Here is a 13,553-nt window from a genome sequence, read left to right on the forward strand (position 1 = left end):
TATTTTTTTAAATTATTTGGAAGAAAGTGTCACACGACGCGAGCGGTCGGACAAACACAATAAAAATGAAAGAGAACCATTTTTTGATTTTTTTTTCTATATTTTAATTTTTATAATGTTCAAATATAATTGTTTTCTTTTTTTTTAAATAAAATAAATAAAAATAAATAAATAAATAAGTAAATTTATAAAAGGATGAAAATATTTAAGATGGATAAAAGTGGAAAACAAAAAAAAGTAAGGGTGCACGAGTAATTGGTGGGGTGCACAAAGCAAATACAACAACAAACCCAAAAACAATAGACAAAGGCATGGGGTGCAGGAGTATCACATGTGGGAGGTGCGTGAAGTAACAGGTGGGGTGCGTGCAATAAATAAAGGGGTGTGCTAAGGAAACACAAAATGGAGGTGCAGGAATTAAAAAAAGAGGGTGTGCACGAAGGAGAGAAAGGAGGAGGGTGTGGTTGAGGTAAAAGAGGGGGTGCGTGTGGTAATGCAGTGATGAAGCCTGAAGCTCTTTTTCTTTCTTTTTCAAGAAAAACCCTAATTGAAAATAAAATTCATTCCCTCCACTACGGCAACTCCTTCTTCTCGACCCAAGATCCTGTCGCCGCTCACCTCCATCACAGGGCAGGCCATGACCTGCATCGACGACGCCGGCCACCGTTGAAGGCCGTCGGCGTTCGCATTGCAGTTTTTTCCTTTAATTTTCCGCGCGCACGAACGCTCCCTCAATCGCATCTTGTCCTCCAAACGCGATTCACTCTCTCGTAAGCTTCGCGTGCCACCAAAGCCACCGGTGACGGCACCAACCGCTGCCGAAAGCGTCGCCGGCCTCCGCTGCGTTCCAAGTCTCTCAGTCTTCTTCTCGCGCGAGCCACGCTAAGTCTGGAATCCACCACGCGAGCCCCGCTGTCGCGCCCCTACTGTCGCGCCCCAACCGTGATTGAAGCCGCTGCTGCTCAGCCCGTTCGAAGTCCGACTCGCCGGCGACATTGCCGTCGGCGATTTCTCTTTCTTCTCTATTTCTCTATTCTGGAATTTGGATTTTTGGGTCTTGAGACGCCAAGGTTTAGTGTGTTGTGAAAACGTTGGAGCGGTCGCTAAGGATAGTGAATCTATTTTTTTTATTTTTTTTATTTTTTTTTTTTATTTTTTATGCAGGTGAATGTGAAAATGATGATGGAGGAATCTTGTATTTGTGTTGCGCAGAAAAAATGGGGGTGGAGTGAAAATGAAAGGATGAGTGGACTACGAAGGATGATGGAATGCAGTGTGTACTGCTTTCGGGTCATGTTTTATTTTTTATTTTTATGCACGTGTGACGAGAAAGTTAGTGAAAATGTGTTCTACAGAATATAACTGTTGGTGAAATGTTTGGGTTCTGGTTTGGCAATTTCCAGTACTCATTCGGACAACAGTAACACCAAACAAGAACATATCATAACAATGGCAAAAAATAAAAAATAAAAAAAATAAAAAAACAATAATAATAAAGAACATTGTGCTCTGTTCTTTACTGTACCCAGGTGCGATGGGAATAAACAAAATGAATAAGAGATGTAACCATGCTCATTTCAAACCATCTATACATTCATGAACATTAATATCAAATTAACATAAGCTCTAATTCATACACCCATGAACATCAACAACAACATCAAGTCACGGTAACATAAACTAAAGAGGAGTTAAAAACACCTACCGTGAAAATAAAACTTAATGCACTAACAGCAGCTTTGTTTCCGTTTCCAAATTTGACTCCTTCTCTCCCTCACTGATCTCTGGTGCCCTCTCCCCTCTCTGTAGTAATAAAAAAAAGACCCCCCTCTCATGAATTTTCCCCTTTTTATTATGTAACCCTCTGCACCTTCCAATTTCGAAATTTGGGACAAGGTTGAGAGCAGATGTTGCTTCCTGCTCCTTCAGCCATCATGACCATGCTACAGGCCCTTCCCCATACAAAACCATGATAGCATAGCATGCATGGGTCTGACAAAAGAGAGGCCTTACGTTACCTCTTTCTTTCCCCTTTCCCCTCTCTCTCTTTTTTCTTTCTTTTTTTTTTATTAAACTAGAATGAGAGATGTAAAACAAAAAAGGAGCTGTAATAATAGAAAGAAGTAATAATCAAAATAATAAGCCCAAATAAACAAATAAATAAATAAAACAAAACTAAAATAAAATAATAATAATAATAATAATAATAATAATAAAATAAATAGATAATTATTTTTCTCAAACCAAAACATATTTTTTTTCTTTTCTTTTCTTAATTATTTATTTATTTATTCTTCTCAATTGAACTTTAATTAATTAATTAATTATTTTATTTTATCATTGTTACCCGGACGAAATTGGGTGTTGACAGCTGCCCCTCTTTACTTTGATTTTACTTGATAGTATGAAATTTTAACTTTCATAGGTTATCAAAGTAAAAGATGAGTAAAGATAAAAACACTAATTTCGTTTGGGTTTTAAAGGAAAAGAGGAAAAACAAAACAAGCATATACAAAGACCAATTCAAAGAAAAGGGTCGTGATCAAAAGAAGAAAACAAACTCGACCATTCTAAAGGAGAGGATCATGTTGTGACAAAGAAATCAATGACCATTCCATCGGAGAGGGCCTTGATATGAAGAAGGAAATAAGTGACCGTTCCATCGGAGAGGGCATTGATGTAAACAAAGAAAATCAATGACCATTCCAACGGAGAGGACCTTGATGTAAAGAAAGACAATCAATGACCATTCCATCGGAGAGGGCCTTGATGTAAACATAAGGAAATCAATGACCATTCCATCGGAGAGGGCCTTGATGTAAAGAAATAAAATCAATGACCATTCCATCGGAGAGGGCCTTGATGTAAACATAAGAAAATCAATGACCATTCCATCGGAGAGGGCCTTGATGTAAATAAAGAAAATCAATGACCATTCCATCGGAGAGGGCCTTGATGTAAACATAAGAAAATCAATGACCATTCCATCGGAGAGGGCCTTGATGTAAACATAAGAAAACTAAGGGGAGAATGTCCATATATGAAAGGATAACCCGAAGTTTGATTTTGATGTGTTAGTAAACACTGCTTGAATGCTTAACCGACAAGATTCAATCTTTAGGCAAAAGATGTAATGCGGTGAGGATGCATAAATGCATGGATGCATGGATAAAGTTCATATGAAGCTTTATTTTTTTGCCTTTTTATTTACTAATTTTTTTTCCACGACACCCTCCAAAAATGAGTCTACTCTTAGTGAATGTACCCGTGATGCCTCGTTAGTATGCACATACTTTATTCCCTTCTTTTTTGTTCATTATTCTCTTTACGAACTCAGCGTGACATTCATTACTTTAAATTTATGGAGAGAAACAAATGGTGTTTATTGAATGAAAAACAAAGCAGAATACAACAAAATTTGGAGACAATGTCAATATCCCCTAGTAGCACTTCCTATCAAGGAATCATCACGTATAAAACTTTTTGGCCGCATCAGAATTGACCGGTAACGGTAACTCCTCTCCATCCATCCTTGTGAGAATTAGTGCCCCACCAGAAAATGCTTTCTTCACCACATACGGGCCTTCATAATTTGGAGTCCACTTGCCCCTATAATCCTTTTGTATAGGTAAGATCTTTTTCAAGACTAGCTCGCCTTCATGGAACTCTCTAGGGCGCACCCTCTTGTCGAACGCCTTTTTCATCCTTCTTTGGTATAACTGTCCATGACACACTGCTGCTAGCCTTTTTTCCTCGATGAGATTAAGCTGGTCAAATCGGGCCTGAACCCATTCTGCATCTTCCAACTAGGTCTCCATTAACACTCGTAGGGATGGGATTTCTACCTCGAAGGGTAGTACTGTCTCCATTCCGTACACCAGAGAAAAAGGTGTTGCCCAAGTTGATGTATGTACTGAGGTGCGATACCCATGCAAAGCAAAGGGAAGCATCTCATGCCAGTCTTTATACGTGACCACCATTTTCTGTACAATCTTCTTGATATTCTTATTAGCAGCCTCGACTTCCCCATTCATCTTTGGACGATAAGGAGAAGAATTATGATGCTGAATTTTAAATCCTTCACACAATTCGGCCATCATTTGATTGTTCAGATTGGTGGCATTATCAGTGATTATCTTGCTAGGCAACCCGTACCTACAAATTAACTCTCTTTTTATAAATTTAGTCACAACCTTCCTAGTCACACTAGCGTAGGAAGCAGCTTCCACCCATTTAGTGAAATAATCAATTGCAACTAGAATGAAGCGATGTCCGTTTGAGGCTTTTGGCTCTATAGCCCCGATGATATCTATCCCCCACATTAAAAACAGCCATGGGGCAGACATTAAGTTTAAAGTGGTGGGTGCCGCATTGATATTATCTGCATACTTCTGACATTTCTCGCACTTTCTCACGTGTGTGCAACAATCATTCTCCATAGTCAACCAAAAGTAACCAGCCCTCAAGATCTTTCTAGCCATCGAGTGTCCATTCATGTGTGTGCCAAAAGTTCCTTCATGAACTTCCTCCAATATTGACTCGGCCTCTTTTGCATCCACGCATCGAAGGAGAACCATATCATGATTTCTCTTGTACAACACATCCCCACTCAGGATAAAATTTGCAGCCAACCTTCTCAGTGTCCTTTTATCATTCTCAGATGCTTCTTCAGGGTATTCTCTGGTTTTTATATAGCGTTTAATATCAAAATACCACAGCTTACCGTCTAACTCTTCTTCAATGAAATGGCAATATGCTGGCCCTTCATGACTCTTCATTTGGATCATCGGCATTACCCCATCCTGATTAATCTTGAACATCGATGATAAAGTAGCTAAGGCATCTGCCAATTGGTTATCCTCTTGCGGAATATGGTGGAATTTAATGAAATCAAAATACTCCACCAATTCCATGATATAAGTTTTGTAGGGAATCAACTTCTGATCCCTAGTTTCCCATTCTCCCCTTAGTTGATGGATAACCAACGCTGAATCTCCATATACATTCAAAAATTTTGCCTTTGACTCAATCGCAGCTTGGATGCCCATAGCGCATGCTTCGTATTCAGCGATATTGTTTGTGCAATTAAAACACAACCTTGCTGTCATTGGAATGTATTGGTTTTCTGGAGATATTAGTATTACACCTATACCATGTCCCATGACGTTAGAAGCCCCGTCGAATAATAACGTCCATTTCTTTATGTTCTCATCTTCTTGGTCATCTTCAAACAAGGTCATGATGTCCTCATCCGGAAATTCGGGTTGCATCGACTGGTAATCGTTAACGGGTTGTTGGGTCAGATATTCAGCCAAAGCACTACCCTTGATGGACTTCTGAGTGACATACACAATGTCGTATTCTAACAATAGCATTTGCCACCGGGCTATCCTTCTAGTGAGAGCGGGCTTTTCAAAAATATACTTGATAGGGTCAGTCTTGGATATCAACCAGGTAGAATGACTCAACATGTATTGTCTTAGATGATGGGCAGCCCATGCCAATGCGCAACAAGTTCACTCTAAAAACGAGTATCGTTGTTCACATTCCGTGAACTTCTTGCTCAGGTAGTATATGGCATGCTCTCTTTTTCCAGTTTTGTCATGTTGACCCAACACACAACCCATTGACTCATCGAGTACCGTCAAATACATAAGGAGTGGCTTCCCCGGTTCGAGTGGGCGTAACACAGGAGGATCTTGTAGATATTGTTTGATTTTATCAAAAGCAGTCTGACAGTCTTCATTCCGCTCAACAACCTGGTTTTTACGCAATAGCTTGAATATTGGTTCACAAGTGGCGGTTAACTGGGAGATGAACCTAGCAATGTAGTTCAGTCTGCCCAAGAAACCCCGTACCTCCTTTTTTGTACTCGGAGCAGGCATTTCGATTATCGCACGCATCTTGTCGGGATCGACTTCTATCCCCTTTTGACTGACAACAAAACCCAACAACTTTCCAGATCTCACACCGAATGTGCATTTTGCTGGGTTTAGTTTAAGTTTAAATTTCCTCAATCTCTCAAATAATTTCCTTAGGTTGAGGATGTGTTCTTCTTCTGACTCAGACTTGGCGATCATGTCATCTACATAAACCTCGATTTCTTTGTGCATCATATCATGAAAAAGCGCCACCATGGCCCTTTGATAGGTGGCCCCAGCATTCTTAAGCCCGAAAGACATCACCTTATAGCAAAATGTCCCCCACAATGTGATAAACGTGGTCTTTTCCATATCTTCAGGTGCCATCTTAATCTGATTATATCCCGAGAAACCATCCATAAACGAAAATAGCGAGAACTTGGCTGTATTATCCACTAATGTATCGATGTGCGGTAATGGGAAGTTGTCTTTTGGGCTCGCCCGGTTCAAATCTCTATAGTCAACGCACATTCGAACCTTCCCATCCTTCTTGGGCACGGGTACAATATTTGCCACCCATTGAGGGTATTTTGCCACAGCTAGAAATCCAGCGTCAAATTGCTTTTGCACTTCTTCTTTAATCTTTAATGACATTTCTGGCTTCATCCTTCTTAGCTTTTGTCTGACTGGAGGGCATTCCGGTTTGAGTGGAAGCTTATGTTGTACTATATCAGTATCTAAACCACGCATATCATTGTACGACCAAGCAAACACATCCCTAAACTCCTTTAGCAACACACACAATTCTTCTTTCACTTCTTTCTTCATATTCGTGCCAATTTTCACTTCTTTCTTTTCATCCCCCTCACTTAGGTCAAGCACTTCAACATCTTCTTGATGGGGTTTTATTTCCCTAGATTCTTGTTCCACTAATCTCATTAGTTCAGGGGAGGGTTCCGAGTCACCTTCATAATCATCTTCCATATTATTGATAGGGTGCTCGAAGTTAGGGATATCGACATTGTTATTTTCAAAACATTTATTATCATATCTGCATTATTTGAGTTTATAAAAAAGATAAATAAACAAACAACAGTGAAAAATGCAAACAAAGATAACAAAGGTAGCAAACACAAATTGATTATCACGCTGAGCATAAAGGAAAAGGTGTCATCCCGTTAAGTCAAGAATCCTAAAGCTCCGGGTAAAGCAATAGGACAAATTAAAAATATTACATTTTAACCAAATTAAACACCACGGGTAGATCCAAAGTCTCTCAATTATTGAGTAGCGCATTTGGAGCACAAGGCTGCACAAAAATCGAGCTTTCAGGTTCATCTTCATCTCTGACAGCTGCTATTTGACTAGTGTTGATCCATCCCGCGCTGCGGAAGCTATCTTTGATGTCGCAGATGCGAATCTTTCCTAACCCCAGTTCTTTTCCTTGGATTCGAGCCACACCGCGCTCTCTCCTTTCTTCCGACAGTCTCCTCTTATCCTCTCTAGTAAGCTTGTATCCAAGGCCGTATTTATTCTTTTTCTCGGTGACTTCTAAAGGATACATCAATCCTTGCTCGTACTTGCCTAGCCCCTTTCCGTACTCATATCCCTCTTTCAACATGACCTTGGCCGTCATAAGGGAAGTACGCGACAAGTGTGGGTTCATTGGAAAGGGCTCCACATAGGCATTTCCCACAATTTCCAAAGATTGGAAGGCTGTCTCGAGGGCTTCCTCTACTGCTTCAATATAGCGAGAAGATGAAGGCCCACTTACTAAAATATCTTCCTCTCCTGAAACAATCACTAATTTGTCACTCATGACATATTTTAACTTTTGGTGCAAGGTTGAAGGTACTACGCCCGTTGAGTGAATCCAAGGACGACCCAACAAGCAACTGTATGCTGGAAGGATGTCCATCACTTGGAAAGTTATTTGAAAGACACATGGCCCTATTTGGATCGGCAATTCTACCTCTCCCATTACTTCTCTTTTACTCCCATCAAAAGCTCTCACTATCATTGCACTTGGTTTCATGTGAATACCTTCACACGGTAGCTTTCCCAATGTTGTTTTTGGCATTACATTCAGGGAAGATCCATTGTCGATCAATACACGTGCTATGACATGATCCAAGCATTTTACAGAGACATGGAGGGCCTTGTTGTGTCCCCTCCCTTCAGTAGGTATCTCCTCATCGGTAAACGTGAGGTAATTGTTAGCAGTGATATTGTTAACAATTCCCTTAAAACTGTCCAGAGAAATATTTTGCTCCACATGCGCTCCATTGAGTATCTTCATTAACAACTTTCTATGAGAGGTTGAATGCATGAGTAGTTCTAAAAGTGAGATTCGAGCAGGCAGGCGATTCAACTGTTCGACCACTTTATACTCGCTTTGTTGTATGAACTTCAAGAACTCGCAAGCCTCCTCGTGAGATACTTCTTTCCCATCGTCTTTTCTTAGACCCTCGTCGGTTTGGATGGTTTTCCCTTTCAAGAGTTCCTTAGCCTTTTTGGTATTCGTCGATTCATTATTGCCAACGCCATCTTTCATCAAGCTTGGAGGCGTAAAGATTCGACCACTCTTCGTAATTCCACCGATGCCTGATATATTTTTCACCACTGACTCACCACTGCTAGGTTGACCACCTACCCGTTGTTTCTCACCCAACACGTATGCACCATATTTCCATGGGACAGCTTTCTCACTTTTGTAGGGAAATGGGGAGGGTGTTTGGATAATAATAGATTGTCTTTCTTGAATTGTAGGGGTAGAGGTGGATCTAGTGAAATGAATCACCAATGGCTCTGGCAAAGTCACACCGGGTTCCGCACCATCTTGTGCAAATACTTCATCCTCCATGTGTCTGTGACATACTTGCACAAAGTTTCTGTCTATAAGATGTTGTAGAACATCCTCAAACTCTGTGCATTCATCGATAGAATGTTTAGCACTCGGATGGAATCCACACTTTTTACTCAGGTTATATTCTCCTTTTAACAAACCTAATTTTAACAGTGTCTCAAAAACAAACCACTTGGAGCTTCGAATTTCATTCACATCCCTCACCAGTCGGTGTTTCTTAACCTCAATGGCATTTGTCGAAGGGTTCCCAAGACCAGAAAGGGGATTAGCCTCAACACTAGGTTTGTCTTCATGGAACTTTATCCATCCTGAGTTGATTAAAGCTTCCACCTTGTGTTTAAGGGACACACAATTCTCAATAGAGTGACCAACTCCCCCTCCGTGATAATCACATTTGGCGTTTGGATCATAATTCTTGGGGAACGGAGGTTGCACAGGCTTCATCGGACAAATGGCCACCAAACGCTTTTGGAGGAGATGAGGCAACAATTCCGTATATGACATAGGAATAGGAGTGAAATGAACGAAGTTCCTCTCTTGATTCCTCCTTAGATTAGCGTTTTGTCCCGCGTTTCTGTTGAAATTCGAGTTAGGTTCGATTTTCCAAGCACTGTTTGGAGCACGTTGTGGTTGATAAAGATTCGACGGTTGATAAAACCCTTGCTGCTGAGGTCGTGTTTGATGAACAGACACTGCATTGGCCACATAAGGAGGTTGGTTCAAGTGTGGTCGATAATTAATCGTAGGAGCCCGACTTTCCCACACAGGCATCACTGAGGCCGCTTATACTTCCGCTTCTTTCTTCTTTCCGGGAATAAAATTAGGTTTTTTAGGAGTTGCAGCCGCGAATGGGCCATATGCAATCTTTCCACTTTTTAACCCGATTTCTATTCTTTCCCCTATGATGATGATATCAGCGAAATTGGAAGACACATTCCCCAATACATGCTCATAAAATGGTGATTGCAGCGTGTTTACAAACGTCGCCACCATCTCCTTATCAAGTAGAGGTGGCTCAACCTGAGCAGCCAACTCTCTCCACCGTTGTGCATATTCCTTGAAGGACTCAGTATCCTTCTTGGCCATGTTTTGTAATTGCAATCTATCTGGCGCACTATTTGTGTTGTATTTATACTGTTTCACAAAGGCATCGGCCAAATCCATCCAGGAATGAATTCGAGATGGCTCCAAGTGTGTATACCAATTCAATGCTACCCCAGCCAAACTATCTTGGAAACAATGTATTAGCAATTTTTCATCATAGGCATAAGCAGCCATCTTTCTACCGTACATTGTCAGATGGCTTTTAGGGCATGTGGTGCCGTGATACTTTTCAAATTCTGGGACCTTAAACTTGTGTGGTATCATCACACCAGGAACCAGGCTTAATCTCGCCACATCACCGAACCCATAGCCTCCACCACCCTCAATGGCACGAATCCTTTCCTCAAGAATTTCAAGCTTACTCTTAGCCCCATCAACAACAGTGGATATTGCTTGGACTGTAGCGTGTGGTGCAGCTTTAGTCGCAGCATCTGCATTGATGAATGTTTTTGGAGGCTGGGGCGCCACAATCATCCTCGGTCCTGTGAATGTGACTGCCTCATTCATCTCCGCTCCTGTCACGGGTGTCGAAGCTAACATCGGCCCTTGAGTACCGTTCGATAGTGCGTTGTTAGCTGTAGGAAAAGAGAAAGAAGTTTGTTCTGCATCTGAATATTCTCCAACTGGAGGAGTGTATCCCGGAGGCAAACCGTACATTGGGAACGGAACTGACGCGCTTAGAGGCGTACCATAAGAATGAGCATTCTCCTCGACCCTAGCGGATGAGGCCTCCCCTGAAGCCTTCAGTGACTTCAAAACCTCTAGGATTTGGCCCACTTGATCTTTTAGCTCGTTAATGTCAGCCTTCACAGCTTCATGGGCTTCTTCCCAATCTTCCATACTTCTATGGTTAGCTCGTGTGCGATAAGGGTGTCGTGGAAATTTTGCCATCGTATTTGATTTTGCTCTATTATTTCGTTAAATGAAATGAATTATGAAGAATGAAAAGAAATAAAATGAATGCAAAACATTTATTCTAGTCGGAAATTTTAAAGCTGTGAGAACGTTAAGGTAAATATGTCATAGAAATTAACACGAAACTGATACAACCCAACCATTAACAAGTCTTCTACATTCATTAAACAAGAAAAGAAATAAAACCTATTCCCTAACTCTGACTATCATGCTCTTCATCTCCCTCATCAACTTCTTGCAATGATTAAAGAAGGCTTCAATCTCCCTTGGCGGATTGAAGATCGGTAGTGCAGCCTCTGCTTCAGGTAATAATCGTGGGATTTCTTCAATTGCTCCATTCGCCAAGGCAGCTAGCTGTGAGAAACATCTCTTCCAATGTTCTATAATCATTTCCTGCTCGGTTGTGTACTCATTCATCCGACTGATCACCTCTCGATGTTCCTTTTCCAATTCAGCTCTATGCCAACGCTCCTCGTCCATCTTCACCTCATAGGTCGACACCACCTCTCTCATTTGTTGTTCAACCTCACTAATTCTCATTTGAGCATTGTGCAACCGTCTCAGTGCTTCAGTTTTCTCTCTCTTAAATTCTTCACACAACTGATCCCTTTGGCGCTTAGATGCTACTGCTGCATCTCTCTCGGTCCCTTGATTTTAATGCGGTGCTTGCTGCGGCCAAATCCTGTTTCACTCTGAAAGCATGATCTCGTTCTTCTCTTTGTTGCCTAAGAATCCCTTCATACGCTTTTGTCATTTCCTCATTATCACGCCTCAGATCCACATACTCATGTCGGAGACTTTGAAGCTCGTTAATTAATTTGGCATTTTTTAATTTCATCTTCTCGATCTCTTCTTTTAGCCCTTTCACCTCCTCAGACTCAGCAGGTTCCAATCGCTCCGGAGCAGGAGAGTCCGATTTGAAAGGTAACTTGATCATATTAACCCTTTCCAGAATCCATCGTCGGTAAGATATTTTCTCGTCCATTACCCATGGCCTTGGGTCTTTTTCTGCACGCAAAACCTCACCCCAGGCACTCCTAACTCGTCGAATTAGATCTTGAGAAATTCCTTCTTCATAATAAGTCCATATGGCGACCAAAGATTCTGGAGTTGGAGAGCTCTTAATTGGACACCCAAACTGCCGTTGAGCCAGAACAGGGTTATAATTCACACAACTTCTGGTACCTATCAGAGGGACGTTAGGGAAATCCCCACAAGAAATGACATGCGACTTGGGCAGCCCAGGGACACACCATCTAATCTTTCCCCCATTCAAACCTGCACAGAATTGGGCTCATTCTTTCGCCCCTCGAATTTCAACGCCGCCATGTGGCAATTCCCCAATCTGACATTCATCATTTACTGTACCCAACCGGACTCGGGATATAAACCATACATACAATATAGGTACACAACATAACATCTTCTTCCTCTTGAGTGCGTAGCACAAATTCAAACCCCCGTACACATCAGCTAGAACCGCAGTGACTGGGCTTTCTGAATGAATCTTGTAAGCGACAAACACATCGATGGCCGCTTGATCAACAAAATTCTCCATGTTAGGGAAGAGCACGACTCCATATAGTGTGAGAGCCAACACATCCATGAACGTCTCCCCTATATCTTTCTCAGCCAAACGACGCAAGTGCCCTTCTAAATACCCTTGGGGGATCCCCTTCGAGTTGCCCTTGGAGGCCATTTTACTCTCTAGCTCAGCAGGGTGTACCTTCAAGATTCCTGCCAACGTAGAGATAGATGCTCGTTGCTCAGAATATCTGTAAGGGACTTTATCTTCCACCGACAAAACCCAAAATCTGCTCGAACTCTTCTACTACTGGTGCCAACTGAAAATCCTGGAAGGTGAAACATCTGAGCGGCGGATCATAATATTGGGCCAAAGCGGTGACTGCCGACGCTTGGACTTCCACATTCAACAACCTCAATAAGTTCCCATACCGCTTCTTGAAAGCATTCTTCTATATAGTCTTCATTTGTTGCACTATTTCTCTTAAACCATTCAGTTTGCTATCTATAACCCTGATAGGTAACTTCTTCTTCAAGGCATCCGACCCTAAATTCCCTCTGACTTGAAATCCCATGTTAATTTCTTGTGTTTCTTTTTTTTTCACAAACTCAATCACAGACTTAAAATTTATGACCTAGAATCACAAGAAATGTTATGGCATGGCATGACAAAATACATGTTATGCATGAACAAATAATCAAAATGCATGTATGATGATGCCGTGAAAGAAAGTACAGACACATGGCTTCATTGCTAATTCGAATAAAGCGAGAAAAATAATATGAGAATTAAGGTAATGCACATGTCTTCCCTTGTGCCTTATCAGAGGTTCGATGCCTAATGGTCCTAAGGTAAAATATATGCGCTCGCCAGGATAGTTCCCTAATACTTAAGGATCAAGGTCACTAGAGCTATGGCCTACTTCTAGGCATTTCCCACAATAGTTGGTAGACAACAAGATGTGGGAGTACCAACGAAGTAAACAAACTCTAGCTGGGGTTCTCACAATGACCACTTGGGAAGTTCATCCACTGTGGCACTGCTACACAATCCCCTCTAACTCTAAGTTACACAGACCCGGGTATAGGGCCCCGCTCATGATATGCACACAGTGTGTGTGTGTGGAGGGAGGATGATGCATACCATAACCCCCACCTGCAAAACAACCAGAAAACTTCCCAGGCAGATATATAGCAAAATATGCGAAACAATTTACACACAATCATTCCAAGAGATAGATATAAATAAATTAAAATAGAGACAAGAATATACAAATAAAAAA

At 41.4% G+C, this 13,553-nt stretch overlaps 1 long non-coding RNA gene and 1 pseudogene across 1 annotated transcript; one reads left to right on the plus strand and one right to left on the minus strand.

The window, feature by feature from the left end:
• The first annotated feature begins 237 nt into the window (after positions 1-237).
• Positions 238-1,396, plus strand: LOC114164506. Its single transcript, XR_003599555.1, has 2 exons — positions 238-1,070; positions 1,213-1,396. It is a non-coding gene; the product is annotated as an uncharacterized LOC114164506 (long non-coding RNA).
• Positions 1,397-3,467: 2,071 nt separating this feature from the next.
• LOC114163438 lies at positions 3,468-10,722 on the minus strand (annotated as a pseudogene).
• Between the last annotated feature and the right edge of the window lie 2,831 nt (positions 10,723-13,553).

Source organism: Vigna unguiculata, chromosome 9 (genome assembly GCF_004118075.2).
Source record: "Vigna unguiculata cultivar IT97K-499-35 chromosome 9, ASM411807v1, whole genome shotgun sequence".
NCBI lineage: Eukaryota > Viridiplantae > Streptophyta > Magnoliopsida > Fabales > Fabaceae > Vigna > Vigna unguiculata.